Source organism: Mirounga angustirostris, unplaced genomic scaffold (genome assembly GCF_029215605.1).
Source record: "Mirounga angustirostris isolate CCGP_5_RB_7025 unplaced genomic scaffold, mMirAng1.0.hap1 SCAF_4, whole genome shotgun sequence".
NCBI classification, from domain to species: Eukaryota; Metazoa; Chordata; class Mammalia; order Carnivora; family Phocidae; genus Mirounga; species Mirounga angustirostris.
Window position 1 is genome coordinate 154,681,094 of NW_026991712.1, and position 14,158 is coordinate 154,695,251.

The 14,158-nt window shown below is 40.1% G+C and overlaps 1 protein-coding gene and 1 pseudogene across 7 annotated transcripts in view; both read left to right on the forward strand.

Annotated features, from left to right (window-relative positions):
• TESK2 (testis associated actin remodelling kinase 2) overlaps positions 1-14,158 on the forward strand; it is a 156,983-nt gene that overhangs the window by 43,104 nt on the left and 99,721 nt on the right. The gene's annotated exons all lie outside the window — the stretch shown is intronic.
• Positions 1,536-2,547, forward strand: LOC123859673 (phosphatidylinositol N-acetylglucosaminyltransferase subunit P-like; annotated as a pseudogene).

A 14,158-nucleotide genomic window follows, 5' to 3' on the forward strand; every position in this document is an offset into this window, starting at 1 on the left:
TGACTGAGCCAACCACACGCCCTTCCTTTATTATTTTTTAATGTCCATGGAATCTGTAGTGATATTCCCTCTTTTATTTATGATATTAGTAATCTGTGTCCCCTCTTTTTTTTTTTCTTAGTTAGCCTGGCTGGTAGCTTATCGATTTTATTGATCTTTCCAAAGAATCAGCCTTTGGTTTTGTTGATTTTTCTCCATTGAATTCCCGTTTGCAATTTCATTGATTTCTGCTCTATTTTTTTGTTTCTTCTGATTACTTTTGTGTTTTTTGTTTTTTAAAAGATTTTATTTATTTATTTGAGAGAGAGAATGAGATAGAGAGAGCATGAGAGGGGGGAGGGTCAGAAGGAGAAGCAGACTCCCTGCTGAGCAGGGAGCCCGATGCCGGGGTTCCATCCTGGGACTCCAGAATCATGACCTGAGCCGAAGGCAGTCGCTCAACCAACTGAGCCACCCAGGCGCCCTGTGTTTTTTGTTTTTGTTTTGAGTAGTCTCCATGCCCAGTGTGGGGCTTATATTTATGACCCTGAGGTTAAAAGTTGCACGCTCTGAGAGACGATGGACTCTGAAAAACAAACTGAGGGTTCTAGAGGGGAGGGGGGGCAGGAGGATGGGTTAGCCTGGTGAGGGTATTGAGGGCATGTTCTGCATGGAGCACTGGGTATTATACACAAACAATGAATCATGGAGGGGCGCCTGGGTGGCTCAGTCGTTAAGCGTCTGCCTTCAGCTCAGGTCATGATCCCAGGGTCCTGGGATCGAGCCCCGCATCGGGCTCCTTGCTCCGCGGGAAGCCTGCTTCTCCCTCTCCCATTCCCCCCGCTTGTGTTCTCTCTCTCGCTGTGTCTCTCTCTGTCAAATAAATAAATAAAATCTTAAAAAAAATAAAATAAAAAAGACCCCAAAAAACAATGAATCATGGAACACTACATCTAAAACTAATGATGTAATGTATGGGGATTAACATAACAATAAAAAAATTTAAAAAAAAAGTTGCATGCTCTACTGACAGCCAGCAAGCCAGTCAGGTGCCCCTCCCCTTTTTAAGTAGACCTTTGATTACTTTGGATTTAATTTGCTCTTTTTTTCCCTCGTTTCCTAAAGTGCAAGCTTAGATTATTGATTTCTTATATTTCTTCTTTTCTAATATATAAACTTAGTGCTCTAAATTTCCCTCTATGCATTCCTTTTGCTACATCCCACAAATTTTGATAAGTTGTATATTCATTTACATTTAGTTCAAAACATTAAAAAATTTCTCTTGAAATTTCTTGTTTAACTTATGATTTATTTATTTATTCTTTTAAATATTTTATTTGTTTGACAGCGAGAGACACAGCGAGAGAGGGAACACAAGCAGGGGGAGCGGGAGAGGGAGAAGCAGGCCCCCCCGCAGAGCAGGGAGCCCGATGTGGGGCTCGATCCCAGGACCCTGGAATCATGACCTGAGCCGAAGGCAGACGCTTAACGACTGAGCCACCCAGGCGCCCCTAACTTATGCTTTATTTTATTTTATTTATTTATTTATTTATTTATTTATTTATTTTTAAAGATTTTATTTATTTGACAGAGAGAGACACAGCGAGAGAGGGAACACAAGCAGGGGGAGTGGGAGAGGGAGAAGCAGGCTTCCCGCGGAGCAGGGAGCCCGATGCGGGGCTCGATCCCAGGACCCTGGGATCATGACCTGAGCCGAAGGCAGACGCTCAACGACTGAGCCACCCAGGCGCCCCTAACTTATGCTTTATTTTAGAATTGTGTTAATATTCAAGTATTTTGGAATTTTCCAGCTGTCTTTCTGTAACTGAGGTCTCTGAAAGCAAGATACTGAGTTTCTGTTCTTTCAAATTTGTTAAGATATGTTTTACGGCCGCGAGCGATCAGCCCGGCCCGGCGCTCCTGCACGCCTGTCCGGCAAGCGTCGCAGTGCGCTTGCGCCTGGGCGGGATTGGCGGCGTCGTGGGGGGCGGGGGGGTGCGTAGTGACCCGGCCTTTCCTTTGGTTTTTCCCTCCCTCGACCCCGCGGAGGCTTTCGGAAGGGCGCTTGCGCGAGGGACTCGGTGCCGAAGTGGCCGAGCTGTCGGGATGGGCCTGATGAGTGGGTGCTTCGAGGACCCAAGATTGTCTAAAGCCACAGGGAAAATGGTGGAAAATTCACCGTGGCCATTGCCAGAAAGAGCGATTTATGGCTTTGTTCTTTTCTTAAGCTCCCGGTTTGGCTTCATCCTGTATCTTGTGTGGGCATTTATTCTTGAATCTTGGCTAAACTCCTTAGGGTTAACCTATTGGCCCCCAAAATACTGGGCAGTTGCATTGCCCGTCTACTTCCTCATTACTATAGTAACTGGTTAGGTACTCTTATTTGGAATAAACATGATGAGTATCTCGCCACTCAACTCCATTCATACAATCACAGATAACTATGCTAAAAATCAACAGCAGAAGAAACACCAAGAGGAGGCCATCCCAGCATTAAGAGATACTCCTATTAGGGAAGTAAACCATATGTTCTTCCTGGCAACTAAATAACTTTATGCCAAAAACTAAATTGTATGTAGACTAACACCCAGCATTTACTATAATTTTTTATGTAATAATTTTTTTTTATGTAATAATTTTGATCATAATTATTTTGACTCTCTCTCGTACCCAATAGTGAAATGTAAACAAAGTAGGTTGATTCTTTTAGATTAAGTTCTGTTAATATTATAAAAGTTGTCGAGTATTAGTTATTAATGAACAGAATAAATAAAATACTGCATTACCATATAGCAGACTTGTTAAAAAAATAAGTATCAGTAAAAACAAGAAGTCCCTCCAAAAAAAAAAAAGATATGTTTTATGGCCAAGAATGTGGTCTGCCTTGGTGAATGTTCCATATGACTTGAGAAGAATGTGTAACTTGCTGTTGTTGGATGAAGTGTTTTTTTTTAATTGGTGTATTTAGATCAATGATATTTAAGGTGATTATTGATACAATTGGATTATTATCTACCATATTTTGTTACTGTTTTCTGTTTTGTTTTTTTTTTAAAGATTTTATTTATTTATTTGACAGAGACACAGAGAGGGAACACAAGCAGGGGGATTGGGAGAGGGAGAAGTAGGTTTCCTGCTGAGCAGGGAACCCGATGCGGGGCTCGATCCCAGGACCCTGGGATCATGACCTGAGCTGAAGACAGACGCTCAACGACTGAGCCACCCAGGCGCCCCTTCTTTTTTTTTTTTTTTTAAGATTTTATTTACTTATTTGACAGAGAGCACAAGTAGGCAGAGTGGTAGGCAGAGGGAGAGGGAGAAGAAGACTCCCCTGTTGAGCAGGGGGCCTGACGTGGGGTTCCATCCCAGAACCCTGGGATCATGACCTGAGCCAAAGGCAGATGCGTAACTCACGGAGCCACCTACACGTCCCTCATCTCTTTCTTTTTAAGCTGCTCATTTTTCTTTTTTTTTTTTTAAGATATTTTTTATTTATTTGTTTGACAGAGAGATAGAGAGCACAAGTAGGCAGAGCAGCAGGCAGAGGGAAAGGGAAAAGCAGGTTCTCTGCTGAGCAGGGAGCCTGATGTGGGGCTCGGTGACCTGAGCTGAAGGCAGCCGCTTAACTGACTGAGCCACCCAGGTGCCCCTTTTCTTTCTTTCTTTCTTTTTTTTTTTTTTAAAGATTTTATTTATTTATTCATGAGAGACAGAGAGAGAGAAAGAGGCAGAGGGAGAAGCAGGCTCCCAAGGAGCAGGAAGCCCGATGCGGGACTCGATCCCAGGACCCTGGGATCATGACCTGAGCTGAAGGCAGACGCTTAACCGTCTGAGCCACCCAGGCGCCCCTTCTTTCTTTTTTTTAAAAGATTTATTTATTTGAGAAAGAGAGAGCCCATGTGAGTGGGGGGAGGGGCAGAGGGAGAGGGAGAGAGAATCTCAAGCAGATTCCCTGCTGAGTGTGGAGCCCCACATGGGGCTTGATCTCATGACCCTGAGATTGTGACCTGAGCTGAAATAGTCACATGCTCTACCAACTGAGCCAGCCAGGCACCCACTTTTTTCTTTTTCTTTTTTAATTTTAATTTTTTCAAGTAAGCTTTGAGTCCAACGTGGGCCTTGAACTCATGACCCCAAGATCAAGAGTTGAATGCTTTACTGACTGAGCTAGCCAGGTGCCACTTCATATCCTGTGAAGCAGTTTTTTTTTTAAGATTTATTTTAGAGAGCGTGTAAGCAGGGTGGGTGGGGGGGCGGGGAGGGGCAGAAGGAGAGGGAGAGAGCGTCCTAAGCAGACTCCATGCTGAGCACAGAGCGCACCTCGGGGCTCGATCTTACAACCCTGAGATCATGACCTGAGCTGAAACCAAGAGTTGGTGGCCTAACTGATTGCGCCCCTGAAACAGTTTTGTGTTTTTTTTTTCAATTTTATTTATTTTATTTGCGAGAGAGAGCGCAAGCGGGCTGAGGGGCAGAGGGAGAAGCAGACTCCTTGCTGATCAGAGAGCCCAATGTGGGACTCGATCCCAGGACTCCGGGATCCTGACCCAAGCCGAAGGCAGACGCTTAACCGACTGAGCCACCCAGGCGCCCCTGAAACAGTTTTATATTTAAATTTTTTGGATCCAAATTAAATGTGCCCACAAAGAGCCAGAGATTGTAATCTATTTATATTTATTGTGATTACTTCTATGTTTATATTGAATAAACTTTTTTTTTTTTAAGATTTTATTTATTTGACAGAGACAGCGAGAGAGGGAACACAAGCAGGGGGAGTGGGAGAGGGAGAAGCAGGTTTCCTGCAGAGCAGGGAGCCTGATGCGGGGCTCGATCCCAGGACCCTGGGATCATGACCTGAGCAGAAGGCAGGCGCTTAACGACTGAGCCACCCAGGAGCCCCTATTGAATAAACTCTTAAATGGTAATTTAATGAGTGTAGAATTTAAGACAGTAGTTACTTTCCTCAGGACTTTGAAAATACTCTTCCTTTTTTTCTTATTGAGTTATATTGTTGCTAATAAATTAATCTTAGTCTGGTTGTTACTCTTCTTTATTTTTATTTATTTATTTGTTACTCTTCTTTAGTTAATCAGTCTTTTCTGGTAGTTAGGATTATTATTATTTTTTGTTGTTGTGTACTTTCACTATGCTGGTCTTTGAGTGGATTTATTTACATTTATTCTCAGGATGTGGTATACTTTTTCAGTTTAAGAACTCTTATTTGTCTTCAATTCTAGAAAATTATTGGGCATTATCTTTTAAAATTCTGTTCTTCGGTCTCTCAAGTTGCCATTATATGCATATTGGATTGTCTCATGATGTCGTTCATGTCTCTTAATTTCGCTTTCATATTTTTTATTTCCTTGTCTTTTCTGCTGTTTTTTGGAAGGGGGAGTTGGTGATTTTCCACTTAATTACCCCTTTTCATTTGGGTTCTACTCTGACGTTGAAACATTCACTGAGATTTTTTATTTCAATTGGTGTATTTTCTTTTTTTTTTAAAGATTTTATTTATTTGACAAAGAGACACAGCGAGAGAGGGAACACAAGCAGGGGGAGTGGGAGAAGGAGAAGCAGGCTCCCCGCTGAGCCGGGAGCCCAATGAGGGGCTCGATCCCAGGACCCTGGGATCATGACCTGAGCCAAAGGCAGACGCTTAATGACTGAGCCACCCAGGCGCCCCTCAATTGGTGTATTTTCTTTTCTAGACTTTTGTTTTTCTTAAATGTGCTCCTTTTTTGTTTTCAATATCTTATTGTTTTTCTTTGAACATCTAATTTTAATTGAAATTGTTTTTAAAATCACACAGTACAAACTCAAAAGGTATAAAAGATTATTCAGTGGTGCTCCTGGCTGGCTTTAGTCAGTGCAGCATGCAACTCTTGGTCTTGGGGTCGTGAGTTCAAGCCCCACATTGGGTGAAAAATCACTTACCTTGTACTGCCCCCGAGTTTTCCTCCCTGGAGGCAACCGGTATTTACACTTTCTTATATATTCTTCCAGAGGTATTCTGTGCATGGATAAGTGAATATATGTATGTCTGTATGTGTACGTTTGTGTAGGCCAGTGTGTGTGTGTGTGTTTACATATCAATTATCTATTGTTTATTTACTTACCTACCCCAAGATAGAAGACCACTAGAGTGTACGTTCTTTGAGGGCAGGGATTTTGTTTTTAGTAGGTTCAACACCCAGTGTGAGGCTTGAACTCAGAACCCTGAGATCAAGAGTCACATGCTCTGCTGACTGAGCCAGCCAGGTGTCCTGAGGACAGGGTTTTTCATCTCTTTTTATCTCTATGCACTGCTATATCCTTAGTGCCTAGAATTGGAACATACTACCCATTTTTCTACAAAATTATCCTCCTTGGATCTTACTGATTTGTTGGACTCCTTTATTATTATTTTTTATTTTTTTAAAAGATTATTTATTTATTTGAGAGAGAGAGTGTGTGCGAGCAAGGGGAGGGGCAGAAGGAGAGGTAGAAGCAGGCTCCTTGCTGGGCAGGGAGACCCCATGTGGGACTCGATCCCAGGACCCTGGGATCATGACCTGAGCTGAAGGCAGACGCTTAACTGACTCAGCCACCCAGGTACTCTGTAGGACTCCTTTATATCAGTGCTGTGAATTATATTTTCCAAGCTTACAGTGTTTTTTAAATTAGCTTATTTAATTTTTATTTTTTATTTATTTATTTATTTTTTTTTTAATGATTTTATTTATTTATTTGAGAGAGAGAATGAGAGAGAGCAGGGTCAGAGGGAGAAGCAGACTCCCTGCAGAGCAGGGAGCCCGATGCGGGACTCGATCCAGGGACTCCAGGATCATGACCTGAGCCGAAGGCAGTCGCTTAACCAACTGAGCCACCCAGGCGCCCTATTTAATTTTTACAATGTAGAAATAGTCATTTTGTTTTTAACTGTCTTAATCTTTTCATTTTTATCTTTTAGTATTCAGAAATTCTCTGTACTTCTATGTTGTGAATAAAGTTATTCTTTTCTAATCACTTTTATGATTTTACTACCTATATTTAAATATTTGATCCATTTGGAATTCATCATTCAGCTTTACCAGCAACATTTATTATATATTTAATATTTTTCTCATTAATTGGAAATGTCCTCTTTATACTGAATTTTCCCAAGTATTTTGGTCTGTTTCTAAGCTTTAATCTGTTACCTTGATTTGTCTATTCATGTACCAGTACACACTGTTACAATAATTTAGTTATTGCAGCTTTATTTTAGTATCTAGTTAGTTTAGTTCTTCATCATTTCTCTTTCTTTTAAGAATTGTTGTGGTGTTTCTTATCTTTTATGTGAGTTTTAGAATCAGTTTGCCTGTTTCCAAAAGCATACTATTGGCATTTTTATTGAGATTAGAGTGAATTTATAGATTTAGGGAGTTAATATCTTCATGGTATTGAATCTTTTTATATAAGTACACGGCATACCTTTATGATCTGTTTAAGTATTTTGTGTTCCTTGGTAGACATTAAAATTTTTAAAAAATATATGTATCTTGCGGGCGCCTGGGTGGCTCAGTTGGTTAAGCGACTGCCTTCGGCTCAGGTCATGATCCTGGCGTCCTGGGATCGAGTCCCACATCGGGCTCCCTGCTCAGTGGGGAGTCTGCTTCTCCCTCTGAGACCCTCCCCTCTCATGCTCTCTCTCACTCTCTCTCTCTCAAATAAATAAATAAAATCTTTAAAAAATATATATATATATGTATCTTGCACATTTCCTGCGATGTTTATTCTTAGTTTTTTCTCTTTTCTCCTTCCATTGTATCTTCTGTTCGTTGTTTGCATATGAGGACTACTAAGTTTTGCATATTGATTTTTTTGGTAACAATTTTATTTATTAGAGAGAGAGAGTGCATGCACGAGAGAGAGAGTGAGAGAGAAAGCAGGGGCAGGGGGAGAGGGAGAAGCAGGCTCCCCCCTGAGCAGGGAGCCTGACGTGGGGCTCGATCCCAGGACTCTGGGATCATGACCCAAGCCAAAGGCAGATGCTTAACTGACTGAGCCACACAGACGCCCCTTGCATATTGATTTTTGATGCAGCTAACATACTGAATTTTTTTAATGTTTGTGTTAGATTTTCAGGTGATTTATTTTGGTTTTCCAGGCATATAATCTTATCAGCTGTGAATGATGGTACATTTTATTCATTTTTTATTTTTATACCTCATCTTTTTCTCAACCAACTGCAATGACTAATACTTACTAAAATATTAAGTAATAGTGGTATTTGTCATCATTGTCTTGTTCCTGACTTTAATGGGAATGCTTGTAATGTTTCCTGATTAATATGATTTGGAGGCTTAAATAAATATCTTCTTTCTAATGGATCTTTAAAATCTTAACAAAAAGGGGTGCCTGGGTGGCTCAGTTCGTTAAGCAACTGCCTTCAGCTCAGGTCATGATCCCAGAGTCCCAGGATCGAGTCCCACATTGGGCTCCCAGCTCAGCGGGGAGTCTGCTTCTCCCTCTGACCCTCTCCCCTCTCATGCTCTCTCTCACACTCTCTCAAATAAAATCTTAAAAAAAAAAAACAAACTTAAAAAGTTTTTTCTTTTTTTTTTTTAAGATATTGTTTATTTATTTGAGAGAGAGAGAGAGAGAAGGAGAGCACAGAAGGAGAAGCAGACTCCCCGCTGAGCAGAGAGCCCAATATGGGGCTCCATTCCAGGAACCTGAGATCATGACCTGAACTGAAGGCAGACACTTAACCAACTGAGCTACCCAGGCGCCCCCAAATTTTCTATTTTCTTAAGAGTTATTTTATGAAGAATGGATGTTGAATTTTACCAAATGTCTTTTCAGAATCTATGATATGATGGTTAATTTTATGTGTCAACTTGATGGGCCACCAAGTATCCAGATATTTGGTCAAACATTATTCTAGATATGTCTGTGAGGGTGTTTTTGGGTGAGATTAACATTTGAATTAGTAGACGTGAGTAAAGCAGATTGCCCTCCCTAATGTGGGTGGCCCTCATCCAAGCATTTAAAGGTCTGAATAGAATAAAAAATTTGGCCCTCCTATGATTAAGAGGGAACTCCTTCTTGCCTGACTGAGTTGCGACATGGTTCTTTTTCTGCTTTTGGACTGGAACCAAAATTTTCTTGAGCCTTGAGGCTGCCAGCTTTTGGACTGGAACTTACACCATTAGCTGTCCTGGATCTCAGGCCTTCGGACTTGGACTGGAACTACACCATTGTATCTCCTGGGTCTCCAACTTGCTGACCGCAGATCTTGGGACTTCTCAGCCTCCATTATCATGTGAGCCAATTCCTTATATAAATCTCTTTCTTTATATATCCTATTGGTTCTCTTTCTCTGGAGAACTCTAATACATATGGTAATAAAAGTATTTTTTTCTTTTGATCTCTTAGTAAAGTGAGTTATATTAGTAGGTGTTTTAGTATATGTGCTGCCAAAGCGAGCACTATTAGTAGGTGTTTTATTTTATTTATTTTATTTTTTTAAATTTTTTTTAAAGATTTTATTTATTTATTTGACAGAGACAGAGATAGCAAGAGCAGGAACACAAGCAGTGGGAGGGGGAGAGGGAGAAGCAGGCTTCCCCCTGAGGAGGGAGCCCGATGTGGGAATCGATCCCAGGACCCTGGGATCATGACCTGAGCCGAAGGCAGACACTTAACGACTGAGCCACCCAGGCGCCCAGTAGGTGTTTTAATAGTGAGCTATCCTTGGTGTGCCTGGGTGGCTCAGTCGTTAAGTGTCTGCCTTTGGCTCAGGTCATGATCCCAGGGTCCTGGGATTGAGCCCCGCATCGGGCTCCCTGCTCCGCGAGAAGCCTGCTTCTCCCTCACTCGCTCCCCCTGCTTAGTGTTCCCTCTCTCACTGTGCCTCTCTGTCAAATAAATGAATAAAATCTTAAAAAAAAAAAAATGAGCTATCCTTGCATTCCTGATATATTATTCTTTCACATGCTGCCAACTTTTTTTTGAAGATTTTATTTGTTTATTTGAGACAGAGAGAATGAGAGACAGAGAGCATGAGAGGGAGGAGGGTCAGAGGGAGAAGCAGACTCCCTGCCGAGCAGGGAGCCCGATGTGGGACTCGATCCCGGGACTCCAGGATCATGACCTGAGCCGAAGGCAGTCGCTTAACCAACTGAGCCACCCAGGTGCCCCAACTGCCAACTTTTTTTTTGCTGGGGTATTTTTGCCTTGATATTTGTGAGAATGGACTGTGGTTTTCTATTTCATGCTTTTGTTAGGTTTTGATAGCAATGTTATTCTTTCCTCAAAAAAATTATTTGGAAGTTTTTTTTTCCCCTTGTGCTTTGGAACAGTTGAAATGGTATTGGAATTATTCCTTAAATATTTGATAGAATTCCCCTGTGAAGTGCTTGGTCAGTTACTTGATACTTTTCCTTTTCTTCTGAGGTAATTGGTCTATTATAATTTTGTTTCTTCTGTTTCAATTTTGGTAAATTATATTTTACTAGAAACTTATTACTTCTTATAGATTTTTAAATATACTGTCATAGAGATGAGTAAATTTTTACCATTTAATGTTTTTTGTTTGTTTAAGTCCCTTTCAGATTAGTTGCAATTCTTATAATGTGGACTCTACACTATTTGGTCTGCTGGTTCTTTTTCATGGATTTTCATTTCTCCTGTGATTTTTTTTCTTCTTCTTTGTTAAGATTTTATTTATTTATTTATTTGACAGAGAGAGAGAGAGCGAGAGTAGGAACACAAGCAGGGGGAGTGGGAGAGGGAGAAGCAGACCTCCTGCGGAACAGGGAGCCTGATGCGGGGCTCGATCCTAGGACCCTGGGACCATGACCTGAGCCGAAGGCAGATGCTCAACGACTGAGCCACCCAGGCGCCCCCTGTGATTTATTATTCTTTATTGAAAGTCTGTTTTCAGTGGGAGATGATTTTTCTTGGAGTTCTTGTGTTCTAGGCTATGAATGTGCTTAATACAGTGGTCTCACATTTGCCTCTCCTGGAGCCCTATAGGTTCTAGATCTGTTGAACCTAAAGGCTTTATTTTAATTTCTTATACGTTTTCTGTATAGTGTGTATAGTACAAATCTCAAACCTGAACTTGATCTTCATAGTTGGCTTTTATTCCTCATTTAAGACAATAAGATCTAGCATTATCCCACTACAAATGCCTACTATGAAATGGGAGAAAGCTAATTTTATTTTGTGGTATTTTAGAAAGTAATTAGTTAATTTTATGGTGAGAACATTATCATTGGGAAAGAGAGAAACAGGTCTGTTTACTTATTCCCACATGTAATAGTCTGATACAGGTTTTAATAAACTATAGCCTGCCACTTTTTTTTTAAATGAAGTTTTATTGTAATACATCCACACCCATTTGTCAATGTATGTTTTATGGTTGCCTTTGTGCTACAATGACAGAGTTGAATAGTTATAACAGAGACCATATGGCCCTTAAAGCCTAAGATATTTACTATCTGACCCTTTATAGAAAAAGTTTGCCAACCACTGATCTGATAACTATAGTGTAGCTAGGATATGGTTAGTTTTTATCTTTGATTACAAAGTACAGATGACTACAGAGTTTTAAAGGTCGGGTTAAATAAAAAGTGTATCACTAGCAATAAAAGGAAATATTTGACTTCTGGTGTGGGAGATACACATTATACAGGTAACTTAAGGACTTTAAGTTGCCTTAGATAGCAAAAGAAAGACTGATGGATGGATGACTTCACATTGAGGAATGTGGATTTATGTGCCTTGCTTGTATTCCTTTAAAATAATTCAGTTTTAGAATTTAGGACCTTCTGGTCATTCATCCTTAAAAATAGATCTTAGTTACGTTACCTGTTCAATTGATACTGTTATTCATTTAGTTCTGAAGCCTGGCTTTAGATAAGTAACAAAGACTATTGGGTTATATTTTATGAAGGATGAAAAAACCATGACTAGCAAAGTCCTCATGATCTTTATTGTATACTGTGTGGGTCAGTAGCCCCATGAATTACAATTAGAATAGTTTGTTATTTTCTTTATTAAGAATTATTTTTAAAAATTATCTTGTCTTAAGCAATCTTATTTAGTTGTATAGCTATAAAAATATCTGTTTGAGCAGTTGGTTTGGAAGGAACTTGGGCTCCTTTAGATTGTGACTGTCAGAGGTATAGCACATTTCTTAAATTAACCAACCTGATTATTTCATTGGTTAAATTTGGGCTGTCTTTATGAATTGTAAATCTCTTAGGACCTCAAAAAAATGTTAAACTGTTATTGGGTAACATGTATTTTAGGTTGTAAATAATGTGTCATTGTTCTACAGATAACCATGATAGAATTAGAAGGTTTTGAACATAAAGCTCCCTTTCAATATCTATATAATTACTGATTATGAGGAGAGAAAAGAGAGAGAGAGAAGCTGCTACTTTCTGTATTCTGGGAAAGGTATGTGTAGAAGAAAATCTAAATTCATTAGAAGTGAAGCTTAGTTTTGTTTTTTTTTCTTTTTCGTACTATATGTTTGAGAATATATATAAATACTTTAAAAATGCACATAAAAGATTTGTTTTATAATAATTCCAGAAATGGATTTATTCAAACCCCCAAAAACAAAGAAGTCTTCTCTTTTAGGTGTATCAGCTTCTGTATTTCACAAAAATATGTTTGTTTTTAAGGCTAATGATGATTTAGCTAATTTGCTGTTAGGAAATAATTAAGGCAGATGGACTAAGGCAGTGGTTCTCAACTGGGGGCAGTTTTACCCCTAAAGTGATATTTGACAGTGTTATTTTTGGTTGTCACAATTAGGCAGCGGGTGTTACTGGTATCTAGTGGGTAGTGCCCAGGGATGTCACAAAATATTCTGTAATGCACAGGACAGTACTCTACAACAAAGAATTATCTGGTTTTAAATGTCAGGAGTGCTGAGGTTATAAATCCCTGGCCTAAAAGTATTAGAGAAGATGAAAACATTTTATAACCTCTGTTACTGAATTCAGTGAAAATATACTTTTAGAAACAAAATAAATAGGTTGGATTTGCATTTATAATCATCTGTGAGCTTCAAATATTTACCTTTGATTATTAAGCTTTACTTTTTCACTTTAAAAAAAATCCATGAAATAGAGATTAGGGTAATTCCATTGTTTTTAGGAAAGTGACTTAGAATATTTTGGATGTTACTGAACTCTATTTAGGGAAGGACTGAAGCATGTGTAAGTGGAGGTGACATTAGTGTTTGTGTGTACATTTGTAAAGTAAGTGAGAAAAATGTAAAACCAAATGGCACGGTGGTCCCAGTCTCTCGTCCTCTGGTAAGTGGAAAATATGTCCAGCTCCATTGTAGCAGTGATTGACAACCTATTTAATGTTTCCAATTAAGAAGTGCTTCTGTTGAGATACAGTAGAAGGTTCTTATTTTCTTTTTATACTGTTCTTGTTTCGTTTGGGAGTGTGATTGGAAGGAGACTTTTTTTTTTTTTTTAAGATTTTATTTATCTATTTGAGAGAGAGAGAAGGGGCAGGGGAGGTGCAGAGGGAGAAGCAGACTCCCTCTGAGCAGGGAGCCTGGCGTGGGGCTGGATCCCAGGATCCCGGGATCATGACCTGAACCGAAGGCAGCCTCTTAACGGACTGAGCTACCCAGGTGCCCCAGAAGGAGACTTTCTAGGAAGATTATTGTTCCAGTGTCTTGAGATAACTCACCTTTTATTACCCCATGACATAACTCTGTATTTTAGCATGTATTGTGAAAACTGTAAAACCTGGAATCCCATTCCAGGACAAAGTATTAATGTCACTTTTTTTCTTTTTAACAATAGCTTTACTGAGAAATAATTCACATACTGTAAAATTCTCCTTTTAAAAATATACCATTCAGGGATGCCTGGGTGGCTTATTTGTTGGGCATCTGCCTTTGGCTTGGGTAATGATCCCAGGGTCCTGGGATGGAGCCCTGCGTCGGGCTTCCTGCCCCGGGGGGGAGCCTGCTTCTCCCTCTCCCATTCCCCCTGCTTGTGTTCCCTCTCTGGCTGTCTCTCTCTCTGTCAAATAAATAAATAAAATTTTAGGGGCGCCTGGGTGGCTCATTTGTTGGGCATCTGCCTTTGGCTTGGGTAATGATCCCAGGGTCCTGGGATGGAGCCCTGCGTTGGGCTCCCTGCTCAGGGGGGAGCCTGCTTCTCCCTCTCAC